Consider the following 13,672-nt stretch of genomic DNA (forward strand, 5'->3'; position numbering starts at 1 on the left):
GCTATGGGTTCAAGTCCCATTTTACTGTAGTGGGTTTTAGTCCCACCTGGCACCACATCAGTGTTTTGTGCCCTGTTGGGTGTGTGTATTTTTGTCTCCTTCAGAGGAGTTTTGCTAGGGTTATAGTCCTATAGCATTATTGTGTTTTTATTCACATTTAGGTTTTAAAAGTTTTACATCCACATATTTAGCTTATGTTTCTCTATTTATGTGCTTTTATGCTTTCTATGCTAAGTATGTTTAGATTTGACGTATTTTTATTGCAACTTCTTGCACTGTTATCTCTTGTGTTACGTAATTGTATTTTGCTTAGAGGTAATAGTGTTTAGATGAGGTTTCACCTCTACTCTTCCTCATCTTTCTTGTTCTTGAAATGAAGGTTTCTTTTGTTCTGTCTCTTTTCTTATTGCTTTCTATTATTTTCTTCCTTTTAAAGTTCTATAAGAAGAGAGGATGGTTTATATGGTGTAAGAAGGGTGGATGGTTTATACGTTTTTTCCATTCTTCTCTCTTGTTCTCTTTTTAAGGGTGTTTCCTCTTTACTGTTCTTTTTTCCGCTTTTGCTCAATTTACTTGCTTTCATTTTCTCCTGTTCTCCGTTGCTGTTTTTAGCTTTTTGTTTTCTGTTTAAGGAGAGAGGATAATGTAGTATCTTGGTATTCTCTATGCTATCCCTCTCTACCTCTATTGGAATGCTCATGTGATGCATCTATCAGAATGTTGGTGATCTGCCTGACAGATTACAGTTGGCTGGGCTGAGCACCATGTTGGATGCTCCTGGTGGGGTCTCTCTACATAACTTGGAATAAAGCATCTCTGAATTACATCATCTCTTGTGGACATTTCATCATTACAGATATGTTAGTCAGTTGTTTGGATTGAGAAGGGTTGGGGAGGGGTAGAAATGGAAAAAGGTTTGCATTTATATAGCACTTGTAACCCTGATGGGTGTTGACTCTTTATTGGCAAGTAGCACGCTACTCTGGAACACAGTAAAGGATTAGTGGTGAATTAGTATAGTTGAATATGGAATTTGAGAAGTGAACATGTTAGTCTGTTAATTTTGATTAAAAGGATAGTGGAGGGATAAAAGAGTGACAGATTTTATTTATTTATTTTGTATTTTATTTTTTAGGTCTTAGCTGTAGGAGTAGGCTTATGGATGAGTAAAAGGAGTTTTGGAGGGGTGGAGTCAATGGGAAGAGTTTAGAAAGGTTTGTTTTAGGGGATGGGGATAGTAAAAAGAGGTGTCAGATGATGCAAGGAGGGGTAGAGTAGGAGAGAGTCTAGAAAGGGTAGCGTGAGATGACAGCTGATGGATTTATGCCACTGTGTACATGTATTTCCGGTTCAAACTGTATTTGTTTCCGTAGCTTCAAACTCACCTTCTTTCAAGGCACAGTCACTGGGGATGGGGGGTCTGCAATGTTGTTACAGAAAATATGCGGCAATCATAAAATGGTGCTTTTATAGGGTGGATGCTGTTTCAAACAGGGACTATAGTGGGCAGCATGAGTGTGCTGCAGGAGTTTACAAGCCATCACACACTAATAGGTATTGAGGATGCAGGAGAGTTCAGGCCATCCCCCAGTTGTAAGTGTCGCAGTACAGGAGAGTCCAGGCCATCCCCCAGTTGTAAGTGTCACGGTACAGGAGAGTCCAGGCCATCCCCCAGTTGTAAGTGTTGTGGTACGGGAGAATCCAGGCCATCCTCCAGTTGTAAGTGTCACGGTACCGGAGAGTCCAGGCCATCCCCCAGTTGTAAGTGTCGCGGTACCGGAGAGTCCATGCCATCCTGCTGTGAAATTCCTAAGGCTACTTCATAGACAATTTAAAGAAATTTATATTAATAAAGGCAGTGACACTATGGATACAAAAATTATAAAATTATTTGTTCCGATATATATATTTTGTAAGACATTTTTTATATCCTATAAATAAAAAAACAGAAGCTGTACACCAAACTAACTACACTCATTCATCCATACACTCATACTTTGTACTAAAGTTATTATTTGTGTATATATAGTACAATATCAGCATCCTAAACAGATTTGATGTCTAATACACATAATGGATGATTGGAACAATAGAATCTCATGGATCTCTATAATTGAAGGGTGGTTTCCAAGATGTCTCAATGCGCGTTTCGGCAGAGAACTGCCTTCCTCAGGATAGCCACCTCCAATGTACTTCTGTAAAAACAAGATACATCTTATCTAAGTGTCAGTACTCTAAAATTCATACCAAAAATACAATATTATCAGAATATTATTAAAAATTACTGCCTCCACATAGATGAGCCGACCATCATAAAGATAAGAGAGATGAGATAAGAGACAGAAACAGGAAATAAGAATTAAGAATACTTATACATAAATGATCTTCTTGTGCCCATAAGTGCATGAAAAGTGAATAAGAAAAAAAACTATAAAAAGAGCTATAAAAAGAGAAAGTGGTATGTGTACAGATAAGTATACCAACATCCACAGGTGACTTAGTTTCATGCTGAACCTAGATGTGAGGAAATCCCTAAACCAGTAGTAGGCTACAAATAGATAGCCAAAATGGCAAAAAGGACTATGAGATGGACTATTTTACCGAAATCAAAGATGACCGAATAATCTAACCAAATAAGACACAAATTGCACTGGATGGCAATTCTTGAATATAGTGTCCTAATCGGAATAGATAATGTTATGAATACTATATAGAATGTAAAAAGATAATGCAACAGTCAATAGATTGAGAATAGCTGGCAGAACACTCTCTATCAAGTCATAATCAGCCGCCCACGATAAAAGGGACCACAGGTAATAATGGCAACTGACAAGCCTGACATGCTAATGAGGCTGAATAGTACCAAAGCAGGAAATGTGGTGTAAGTAGATTGAAAAGGACAAAGGGATCTAAAAGGATCACACGATTAACACGAGATCATGGAACATAGCGGTGCCAGCTTACCCCTAAAGTTTGCATCCAACGATATAAAATACTCAGGGCAGATCCCACAGGTATACATGATACTGCGAGCATCTATTAGAAAATGAGTAACCGGCAAAAGTAAGAAACCATGGTTAAAAGAAGTGGGACGAAAAAGAGAATAAAACCCAAGGATTATTACCTCTAGAGTATTGTGTAGAGATGCTCGTGATGGGTCCCAAAGGTATATATGGCTTAGCGGGAATGGATTCTAGTGAAACACAGTGGACCGACATGCGTCAGGGAGGTATGTTAACAAATAAATATCAAGCGCCTGGAGCCCAATGGTATTTACCTTAGAAGCAGATGCAACGAGGATTGTGGTTAAGCCAGTAATCACTATAAACACATGGATTTGGAGTAAAATGGAGTCATGATAATTCTGTAGACGGAGAAAAATATGGCAAGACGAAACTATAAGTTACTAGAATAAGGTTGAATGACTGGCACTGAAAGGCAGGAGCACCAATGAATAATTACCTCAAGATGGATGTGAAGGGTTCACTGGATGAGGGGTAATAACAACGACATGAGGAAATCTGTGAAGGAAGCAGGGACAAACACCGAATGACTGGGACAAAGTCCCAAAACACATACACATGTGGGAAAATGCACTCTAAATTAAAATTTTGGACTATTATCTAGCGCAAATACCGCAATGGGAACCAATCTACACGAGGATACTCGCTAGGTGTATAAGATGACATAGCATGGGGCCGTACTTTAACCGATACCACAAAGACTTGTGGACTATGCGTATGTCTGAATAAGCCATGGCACCGGAGAGTCCAGGCCATCCCCCAGTTGTAAGTGTCACGGTACCGGAGACTCCAGGCCATCCCCCAGTTGTAAGTGTCACGGTATCAGAGAGTCCAAGCCATCCCCCAGTTGTAAGTGTCGTGGTACCGGAGACTCCAGGTCATCCCCCAGTTGTATGTGTTGCGGTACCGGAGAGTCCAGGCCATCCCCCAGTTGTAAGTGTCACGGTACTGGAGAGTCCAGGCCATCCCCAGTTGTAAGTGTCGCAGTACCGGAGACTCCAGGCCATCCCCCAGTTGTATGTGTCGCGGTACCGGAGAGTCCAGGCCATCCCCAGTTGTAAGTGTCGCAGTACCGGAGACTCCAGGCCATCCCCCAGTTGTATGTGTTGCGGTACCGGAGAGTCCAGGCCATCCCCAAGTTGTAATGTAGCGGTACGGGAGAGTCCAGGCCATCCCCCAGTTGTAAGTGTCGCGGTACTGGAGAGTCTAGGCCATCCCCCAGTTGTAAGTGTCGCTGTACAGGAGAGTCCAGGCCTTTCCCAGTTGTAAGTGTCGCGGTACTGGAGAGTCTAGGCCATCCCCCAGTTGTAAGTGTCGCTGTACAGGAGAGTCCAGGCCTTCCCCAGTTGTAAGTGTCGTGGGACAGGAGTGTGTAAGGCAACGCCCAGTTGAAGGTTTTGAGGTTACAAGAGACTCAAAGTCCTCACCCAATTGTAAGCATAGAGGCTACAGGAGGTTCCAAGCCATCACACAGTTGTGTAGGCATGGAGGCCACAGGAGAGTAGAAGCCAGTGCCCAGTTGTAGGCATAGAGGGCACAAGGGAGTAGAAGCCAGCGCCCAGTTGTAGGCATAGAGGCCACAGGAGAGTAGAAGCAGCATCCAGTTGTAGGTATGGAGACTACGGGCAGAGTGGAAGCTGCACCCATTTGTAGGTATAGAGGCTACGCGAAGAGTAGAAGCAGCACCCAGTTGTAGGTGTGGCGGCTACAAGCAAAGCAGAAGTAGCTCCTAGTTGCAGGTGTGAAGCCTACAAGAAGAGTAAAAGCAGAACCCAGTTGTAGGCATGGAGGCCAGAGTAGAAGCAGCACCCAGTTGTAGGTATGGAGGCCACAGCAGATTAGAAGCAGAATCTAGTTGTAGGTATAGAGGCCACAGCAGAGTAGAGGTATGACCCAGTTATGGGTACAGAGGCTATAGCAGAGTAGAAGCAGCGCCCAGTTGTGGGTGTGGAGGCTACACGCAGAGTAGAAACGGTACCCAGTTGTAGGTATTTAGGCTACAGGCAGTGTAGAAGTAGCACCCAGTTGTAGGCTTGGAGGCCACAGGCAGAGAAGACGCAGCCCCCAGTTGGAGGTGTGGAGGCTACAGGCAGAGTAGAAGCAGCGCCCAGTTGTGGGTGTGGAGGCTACACGCAGAGTAGAAACGGTACCCAGTTGTAGGTATTTAGGCTACAGGCAGTGTAGAAGTAGCACCCAGTTGTAGGCTTGGAGGCCACAGGCAGAGAAGACGCAGCCCCCAGTTGGAGGTGTGGAGGCTACAGGCAGAGTAGAAGCAGCACCCAGTTGTAGGTATTGAAGCCACAGGAGAGTAGAAGGAACACCCAGTTGTAGGTATGGAGGCTACGCGAAGAGTAGACGCAGCACCCAGTTGTAGGTATAGAGACTACAGGCAGAAGGCAAGCAACCCCCAGTTGTAGGTATGGAGACTACAGGCAGAGTAGAAGCAGCCCCCTGTTGTAGGTATGGAGACTACAGGCAGAGTAGAAGCAGCACCCAGTTGTAGACATGGAGGCAATAGCAGATCAGAAGCAGCACCCAGTTGAGGTGTGGAGGCCATGGGAGAGTAGAAGCAGCACCCAGTTGTATGTATGGAGGCCACAGGCAGAGTAGAAGCATCACCCAGTTGTATGTATGGAGGCCACAGGCAGAGTAGAAGCATCACCCAGTTGTATGTATGGAGGCCACAGGCAGAGTAGAAGCAGCACCCTGTTGTAGGTATGGAGACTACAGGCAGAGTAGAAGCAGCACCCAGTTGTAGGTATGGAGGCCACAGGCAGAGTAGAAAAGCACCCAGTTGTAGGTATGGAGGCCACAGGCAGAGTAGAAAAGCACCCAGTTGTAGGTATGGAGGCCACAGGCAGAGTAGAAGCAGCACCCAGTTGTGGGTATGGAGGCCACAGGAGAGTAGGAGCAGCATCCAGTTGTAAGGTGTGGAGGCTACAGCTGAGTCCAGGGTCAACGCAGTCCAGTTTTAGTTCTTGTGTGATGCTCGTGCACGGTTGCGTCTGCATTTAGATTATATTGAGCGATCTTGAAAACACACAAAAAACATTGCAGAGCTTAGGGTTTGAATGTGCTTAAAACAAGATTTGCAGAGGAGCTCAGCTCTAAGTGAAGAAGTTGCTATGACAGAATGAAAACAGATTTGATTTCCCTCTGTGTTTGCACACATGCAATATGTACACTGTAACCAGAAAGCAACTTGTGTACTGTCTACACACCCATTGTTTGAGTGCCATACCCCCCTGGGCAATGGGACAGTTTTGTCAACAGGCTGGGCACTGCCAAACTGTGCCCAACCCTGGAGGATCAGCTGCTTTCAGTAGATACCATAAATATTGATGCCACCGAGCTGGGCTGATATGATATTCCCTCGCCAAAGCACCTGAGCCTCTAATAGCTGTTGCAAGAATACAAACCGGTGCAGTGTGGAGAGGAAGGAAGTGGTAGTGGTGCACAAGAGCAAATCCTACTTCTTGGATATCTGCACCCTCCTTTGTAGTGCCAAGAACTAAGCCTCCGAAAGAACTGTCCAATCCTAGCCACTCTCCTTACCTAAAGGACTACTGTGCCTTTCTAAAGTATGATTGTGGCACATTCTGCTGAAGGAGTTGGATAAATGTTTTTTATTTTTATATAGCTCCCTGGGGTCACCATCTGCATAGCGCTTGTAGATTCGCTGCTCCTTAGCTCTCCTAGGGCCCGATGTAGGTAAACTCCAATTTACCACTTCTTAAATACCGAATCATACCGATTCGGTATTTAAGAAGTGGTAAATTGGAGGGGGGGGGGGAGATGTGGGTATTTCAGAATCGGTAAATACCGAATCTGTAAGATTCGGTATTTACCGATTCTGTAAATACCGAATCGGTATCCCCCATTGATTCCTATGGGCCTTGAAGCCCATAGGAATCAATGTGCATTACCGAATCGGTATTTACCGATTCGGTAATTACCGATTTCTGCAAGGGTGCAGGGGGTGTCACTTTGACACCCTCTAGCACCCCCAATACTGGCTTGTGTGCCATGTGGCACACAGACATGCCCTAAGGGCATGTCTTTCTGTCACATGGCATAGGTGTGCATGCACACATGTGCATGCACACCTGGATTCGGTATTTTAACACCCAATTGGATTGGGTGTTAAAATACCGAATCTGAAGGGCCTGTGGGACTCAGAAGAGTCCCACCTACATCCCGAATTTTAAAACTCGGTAAACTTACCGATTCGGTATTTTTCAAATTCGGTAATTTTACCGAATTGGTAAAATACCGAATCGTACAAAAAAAGGTCCCCTACATCTCAAAAGGCCAAATACCGGTCGGAAACTGCCGAATTCGGCCGTTTCCGACCGGTATTGGCCACCTACATCGGGCCCTTAGTGAACAAATTAAATGGGTTGATTTTCTCGCAATCAGTGCCTCAAATGGGAAGTCCAGGACTGTGACCCAGAAGGCGCCGTCTTTCTAAGTGTTTTTGCACGCTTGTGGTAAAGGGTGCACAGTTATGGGAGCCAAATCATCTATTCCAAGACCCCGCAGAACAGGTGATGCTCCCTCTAGCCGCTTCAAATTGCTTGTTTATAGCTCTGGAGCTGCCCTTTGTATATAAATGTAGACAGCCCTACCATATGCCACCTTTCAGTGTGGCCCTGGTGCACACTTCTGTCGTTTGCGCCATGATGGGTGTTAACCCCTTAGACGCTTATGACGAGCTCAGCTCATCATGAAGCACAGTGGAGATGTGCTCATTACGAGCAGAGCTTGTCATAACTGCAGCGGAACGCCCACGCGGGGATAATTCCCCTGGGTGGAGTGACGAGCTCAGCTTGTCATGAGCACAGCTCCACTGTGCAGCACGACGAGCTGGGCTCGTCATGAGCGCTGCGAGCGGCCTCCCTTCCCCCCGCACTGTGGGGGAATTAGCCCGCGTGGAAGGGGTTAACGATGACATGAGGTTTGTTCACTCTGGACCTTTCTTCAGTCATCAGGTGATTAATGGCAGGTTCCTTATATTTGGAGGCCATTGGTAGTAGCCTCACTTGTCAAGCTGTACACTCTGCTAATCCTCGCAGTGCAGCAGGGTTTTTATTCCAGTTTATTTCTCAAGCTCTACATGGGGGGGAGGGGGGGGGGGCTGGGGGGTTCAGTGTTGTTCGAAATGTACTGTTTTAAAAGTATCTGTACATTTTTTTTTTGGGTAAACTTTTTAACCCCTTAAACTCATTTGAGAAGTGTAGTTTGGTCAAAGATGATACAATCTTATGTAGTCCAGACCACGGGTGTGCAATAAACGTTGCTCTGTCTGCAGAATTTGTTGAGTTTTGCAAAAGTTCCATCAAAACTCAGCCAACTGCCGTGTGGTGGAGTTTTTTCTCACTCGCGGCTCTCCAACGTTAAGCTGGCGGGCGCTAGTGAGAATTTGCGCATTCTAGCCCGATTTTAGGGTGCTAGAATGCCACCTTGCGAGATTTTCTCAACGTGGTTGTTTGTGGCTGGTTGCGACCGTTTGCATCGAGAAAGCTGCCACTCGATTAGAAAATCTACTCAAGTGACAGAAAGAAGCTGCGTCCGGTGGCGTGTAGAGTGGTGCAGTTCGCATTTGTTTTACAGTGCGGTACAAGCTCCCGGTGTTAAATATCGGCACAACGGGCCAAATTCAGCATGCTTGTGGAAGTCTGTGGAATCTCGCAGAATTTTTATGTAACTTTGTGGAATTCTGTGTAGTAAAACTCTTAGAGTTCCACCCTTCCCAACTTTATTTCTCCTAATGTATTCCTCTTTCTATGTGTGCTAGCCCAGACGTGAGGATCCAGTCAAATGCAGCATCCTTTAAAAGAGTTCTGAAAACATACGTTTTCGGTGAGGCTTTTCCCAGACTGCTAGATTTCTGAGCGATCAACTCTCCATCTCTTTAGAGGACAGGGCCCCATAAGGATAAATATTCCCCCCTGGGCAGCCAGTAGAGAATACACATTGGAATCCTGCCTCTTCATGTGGACTCTGACAGTTTCCAGCCACGAGGTAATCCTTGAACTGTAAATTTTAAAGAGGCCTGGCGCTACGAAGTTATTCTCTGTCATAAGCCACCGCCACCGCTTTATAAATTATCTAAATAAATAAATAAAAATACATGTAGGGCTTGCATATCAAAGTTTCCTTTAAATGTCTTTTTTTCAAATTTATTATATGTATTTTTTTCTCCGAATGTCAATACAACTGATAGATTCCTGTGGGTCGGAGTGGTCGGGGTAGTAGAATCGTGGCCGAGTTCATGAGCTGTATGGCCCCACAGATAGGTCTTTAGATGATTAAAAATCCTCTGTCAGTGTCAAGGCGAAGATGCTATGGAGAAATGTTCCAATGCAATCTCGCCTGGTAGGACAAAGACCTCCCTCATACTGGTTGTATCTCATCAGGCAGGTGGAGCGCCGAGTGGGTGAACGTGAATAATTGTTTTTGTGGTTTAAATCTTTTATTGGTTTTATCCACAAGAGAAACAAACAAGCCAACATACTCCATCATCGGGTAGTAACCGGGCACATTATCAGAGTGTACTTCAGGCAGAAAGAACAACAAACAGGAATACAAAACCCCTCTCCCCCCACCCCTCTCCTCCTCCTCAAAAAAATAATAAAACAAGCATTTACAATGCAACGGTTTCGCCTTTGTAAAAGTTAGAGCTATTGTCATTGTAAATGACAATTTTTTTTATTTATGTGTTGGTTTTGAAAACAGATAAATAAATGGCATTGTCATTTACAATGCCAATAGCTTAATCTTTCGCAAATGTGAGACCTATTGCATTTGCACCCACACGCACACACACACACACACACACAGAGCCACCCACACACACACAGAGCCACCCACACAGGAGTGAGGGCGGAGGGATGGAGGGAGAGAGCAGCGTGAATCTCTCCGAATCTAATGAAAGCCCTTCCTAAGCCTGATGTATTGCACCTGGCAGTCACTTGGTCTGCTCTAGCTATTGAATAATTGAAAGGGTCTGATCGGGGGGAGGGGGAACTTCCCGAGGAAGTGTCTCTACACATGTACATTTCCAGGCGGACCTGCTCGGCTCCCCCTCTCTGGAGCAGCTTTAAGTGTTCCACTCTTGGTTGTGTGTCTTTCCTTCCCTTGTTTATTCGTTTCCTGTCCCTTGCGCTCTTTCTATGGCGGGCGTTTTTGCGGCGGTGGGAGGCGCTGTCTCATCTGGTGACCAGAGAGAGCAGACACGAGGGGCACAGATTGAGCGAGGAAAGAGGAGGGGTGAGAGGAAAAGAGACGGCAGGAGGGGAGAGAGAGTGAGAGAATGAGAGAAACCGAAACTGTAAGAGGGAAGAAAGAAAGCTGAGAGGGAAAGATGTGGAGAAAGCACAAGAGAGAGGGAGAGAGAGAGAGAGAGAGAGAGAGGGAAAGGGGACGGAGTAAAGGGGTAGCAGCGGGTCATGGAATGAGCCGAGAGGGCAAGAGGTACATTTGGAGGAGGAAAGCAAAAGAAAGATAGGGCGAGTACAATGTATCAATGGAGGATGTGAGAGGATGGGAGGGAGAAAGGAAAGGAGGGGGCATCCGAAATGGAGAGGAGTGTGTGAGGACAACGGTGAGCGGGCAGGAGGGACGGCGAATGGAGGAGGTTGAGCTGTGTAGGGTGCGAGGAGAAGAAAGAGAGGGAAAGGCAGAGCGGGGAACCAACAAGGAAATATAGGGGAAACGCGAGAGGGGACGGCTGGGGCAGAGGGGTGAGTGAGGGCAGAAGAGAGGGAAGGTAGGGGGACATTTAAAAAAGTGTGAACGGGACTGATGAATTGGGAGGAGCTGGGGAGGGAGTCTTATGGGTGAAAAAGACGCGAGGGACAGATAGGAAAGAGGACGAGAGAAGAGAGCCAACGGCGGGCAGAGGATGGGGATGGAGTGAAGACAGGCAGGAAAGGATCACCAGGGAAAGAAGAGAGGACCTCGTGACCCGTGATCATTTCCTTATTTCCCCGCACCAGAATTACCATGACCTGCCTGGGATCCTGGTTATTAGGGGACAGGGAAGTAACAGCAATTTGGAGTTTTGGAGAAACAACATACGGAAATCGGATTTACTGTGCCGATTTTACGCTTTTGCCCAGGTGCTGCATTGAGACTCTGCGCGCGAGCAGGAGGTGAAACACCGTGGAACTCCAGTGTTGCCTCACACTTCTAATTTCACTGGGGTAAGTAACGGCTGTTAACAGCCTCAACAGAATTACCGGGCCGCTCACAATTTGAATCCACCACAAACTGAGACCACACAGGTAAGTATTTTATAAAAATAGAAATAACTTTTATCTGGTTGCAGCAATGTAAATAAGCAGTTGCACGATAATCACTTCAGTATAGCAATGATGAACTTAATCTTAATTGGTGTTTCTAAATTTCAGGAAGTTCTTGAAGCAAATGTCTCTAGTCTCTTTAATCAGCACACGATATGCCAATATTATGTGATTGAAAACGCTCTTCAAAATGAGCCAAGAACCATGCCATGTGATTGAAAACGCTCTTCAAAATGAGCCAAGAACCATGCCAATGTTTTATGCTAGAAACGCTCCCAAAATGAGCCAAGAATCATGCCAATGTTTTATACCGCTAACGGGACCCGGCCCCTAGCGTCAGGGACCCTTCGCGCCTCTAGCGCGTCTCACCGCAATGCTGTTGGGAGGGGGGATTCCCTTCTAGGCGCACCCCGCGGCGAGCGCTCACTAGCGCTCCAGCCCGGCCGGTCTCAGGACGCTCCTCCGCCCGCTCTCGGTTCTCCAGGGAGCAGCGGGGGGCAGAGACGGCAGGCCGGGGGCTGGAGCACTCTTTCAGGTCCCTCGGCGAGGTCAGGGCAGTCTTCCCCGGGCCCGGCGGTGAATTCTCGGCTCCTCCAGTCGAGCGGGCCAATCCAGACACGGCAGAACGGGCGAGCCTCCAAAGCGCCCGGGAGTCAGCCTATGGCAGTGCGGCTCCCGGGTCAAGCCTGCGATGACGCTCCTCGCCCTAGCCAATCACCACACGGCAACAGTGGTGACGCTGCGCCGCACGGGCCAATCCCGTCACGGCGTTTGGTGAGGGGGCTCGGCTCTCCCGTCCAATCGGAGAGCAGCGGGCTCGTTTTCGGTCGCGTTGGTACCAGCAAGGTACGGGGCCCTTCGTCGGGGGTTTACTGATCCCGGGTCGCGGTGGTGAAGCTGCACACAGGTTATTTTAGTGCGCTCTGCTCGGGGAAGGCTCACAAACCTTCAGTCTGCACCAAACACGTGTCGATGGATTCGGGGGCGTTCCCGGCGTCGCGTGACGTCGCCAAAAGCCAAAGAATCTCGGGAACGCCCCCGAGTCTCCTCCGGCCATGACGGACGCCTCTCTGTTCCAATGGCTAGCCTCCATTTATGGAGCTAGCCAATGGGACAGGGGGGCGTATTCCAGAGTCACTACTGCAATCAAGAGATTTCTCTGGAGGCGGAGCCTAAAGGCTCTGTTCCCCAGCGAAACCTAAAAAGGATGAACTTGTGTCGATAAGAGTAAAGCAGCCCAATAGGTATGCCCCAAAAGATATCTAGGTTTTCGGCGAAGCAGGCTTAGGCGTGGGCGCCGGCGGAGTCGCAATAACCGAAGATATTTGGGAGAAGAAAGTTCTGTGAATTCTGAAGTCAACAGCGCTAAAAGGGGAGCCCATAGTCATGGAATGAGGCCCCGTCGTTGGTCAAGGAGAGAGAGAGATCTTTTCCATCCCTAGAACGGACCACAACCTATGTAACCAGCCTAGACGGGTGGGCACGGTGGTGGAGCCCCGGTGTGCAAGGACATTTTGAACTGCTGCTCCAAGAGTTAGGGCCATTTGTTTCCCTCTCCGAGACTGAAGCGGAAAGGTGAGAGCGTTAGGAAGGCCAAGGAGGACTTAAGCCGGAAATCTTGGGATCTGTGTTTCGAAGTGGGAATCAATCTCATCCAAAATTTGTCGCCAGTATGTCCCCAACAAAGGAAAGTCACACAGCAGGTGGGTAAGAGTACCCGGCACGCAGCAGCCCCTCCAGCACAACGGGCTACGCGAGGGATTGCCCCTATGGAGCCGTACCAGAGTTAAATACCAATAGGTTGCCAATTTAGTGGCCGTTTCAATGGAGGTGACATTGCGGGCCGTACGCCGGGCTCGATAATAAATGTCCCTCCATTCCTTCAATGGAAATTCCCTTCCCAGTTCACTCTCCCACCGCAACTGCCTAGCGGATTTCTCAGTGTCAATGGGGGTCCTCATGAATTTGTACAAGTCTGATGTCAAATGTGCGTCGCTTTGCCTCGTGATTAACCACTTCTCGAACTGTGTAAGCAGCCTCTCCGCACCCAGTCTTGCAACACCCAATGCCTAATTTGTAGATAGTGGTATTGCTCTGTTTCAGGAAGTCCAAGCTCAGTACGGAACTCCACAAACAGGCGTATGCCAGAAATATCAAAGAAGTGCTCTATGGAGCAGCTAGACTCTGTCGTCCAGTGATGAAATTCCCAATAGTCAAGGCCAGGTGTAAAATCCGGGTTCTTGACGATGGGCATGATAGGGGACGGGAAAGTCGTAAGCCCTCTAGCGGCCACCGTCCTATCCCAGGCCACCATGACTGGCCGGGTCACCTCCGATAAATATA

At 47.3% G+C, this 13,672-nt stretch overlaps 1 protein-coding gene across 5 annotated transcripts in view; it reads left to right on the plus strand.

Moving 5' to 3' along the window:
- The window catches only part of STIM1 (stromal interaction molecule 1), a 274,811-nt gene that overhangs the window by 143,169 nt on the left and 117,970 nt on the right, over positions 1-13,672 (plus strand). The gene's annotated exons all lie outside the window — the stretch shown is intronic.

This window comes from Lissotriton vulgaris, chromosome 8, assembly GCF_964263255.1.
Source record: "Lissotriton vulgaris chromosome 8, aLisVul1.2, whole genome shotgun sequence".
NCBI lineage: Eukaryota > Metazoa > Chordata > Amphibia > Caudata > Salamandridae > Lissotriton > Lissotriton vulgaris.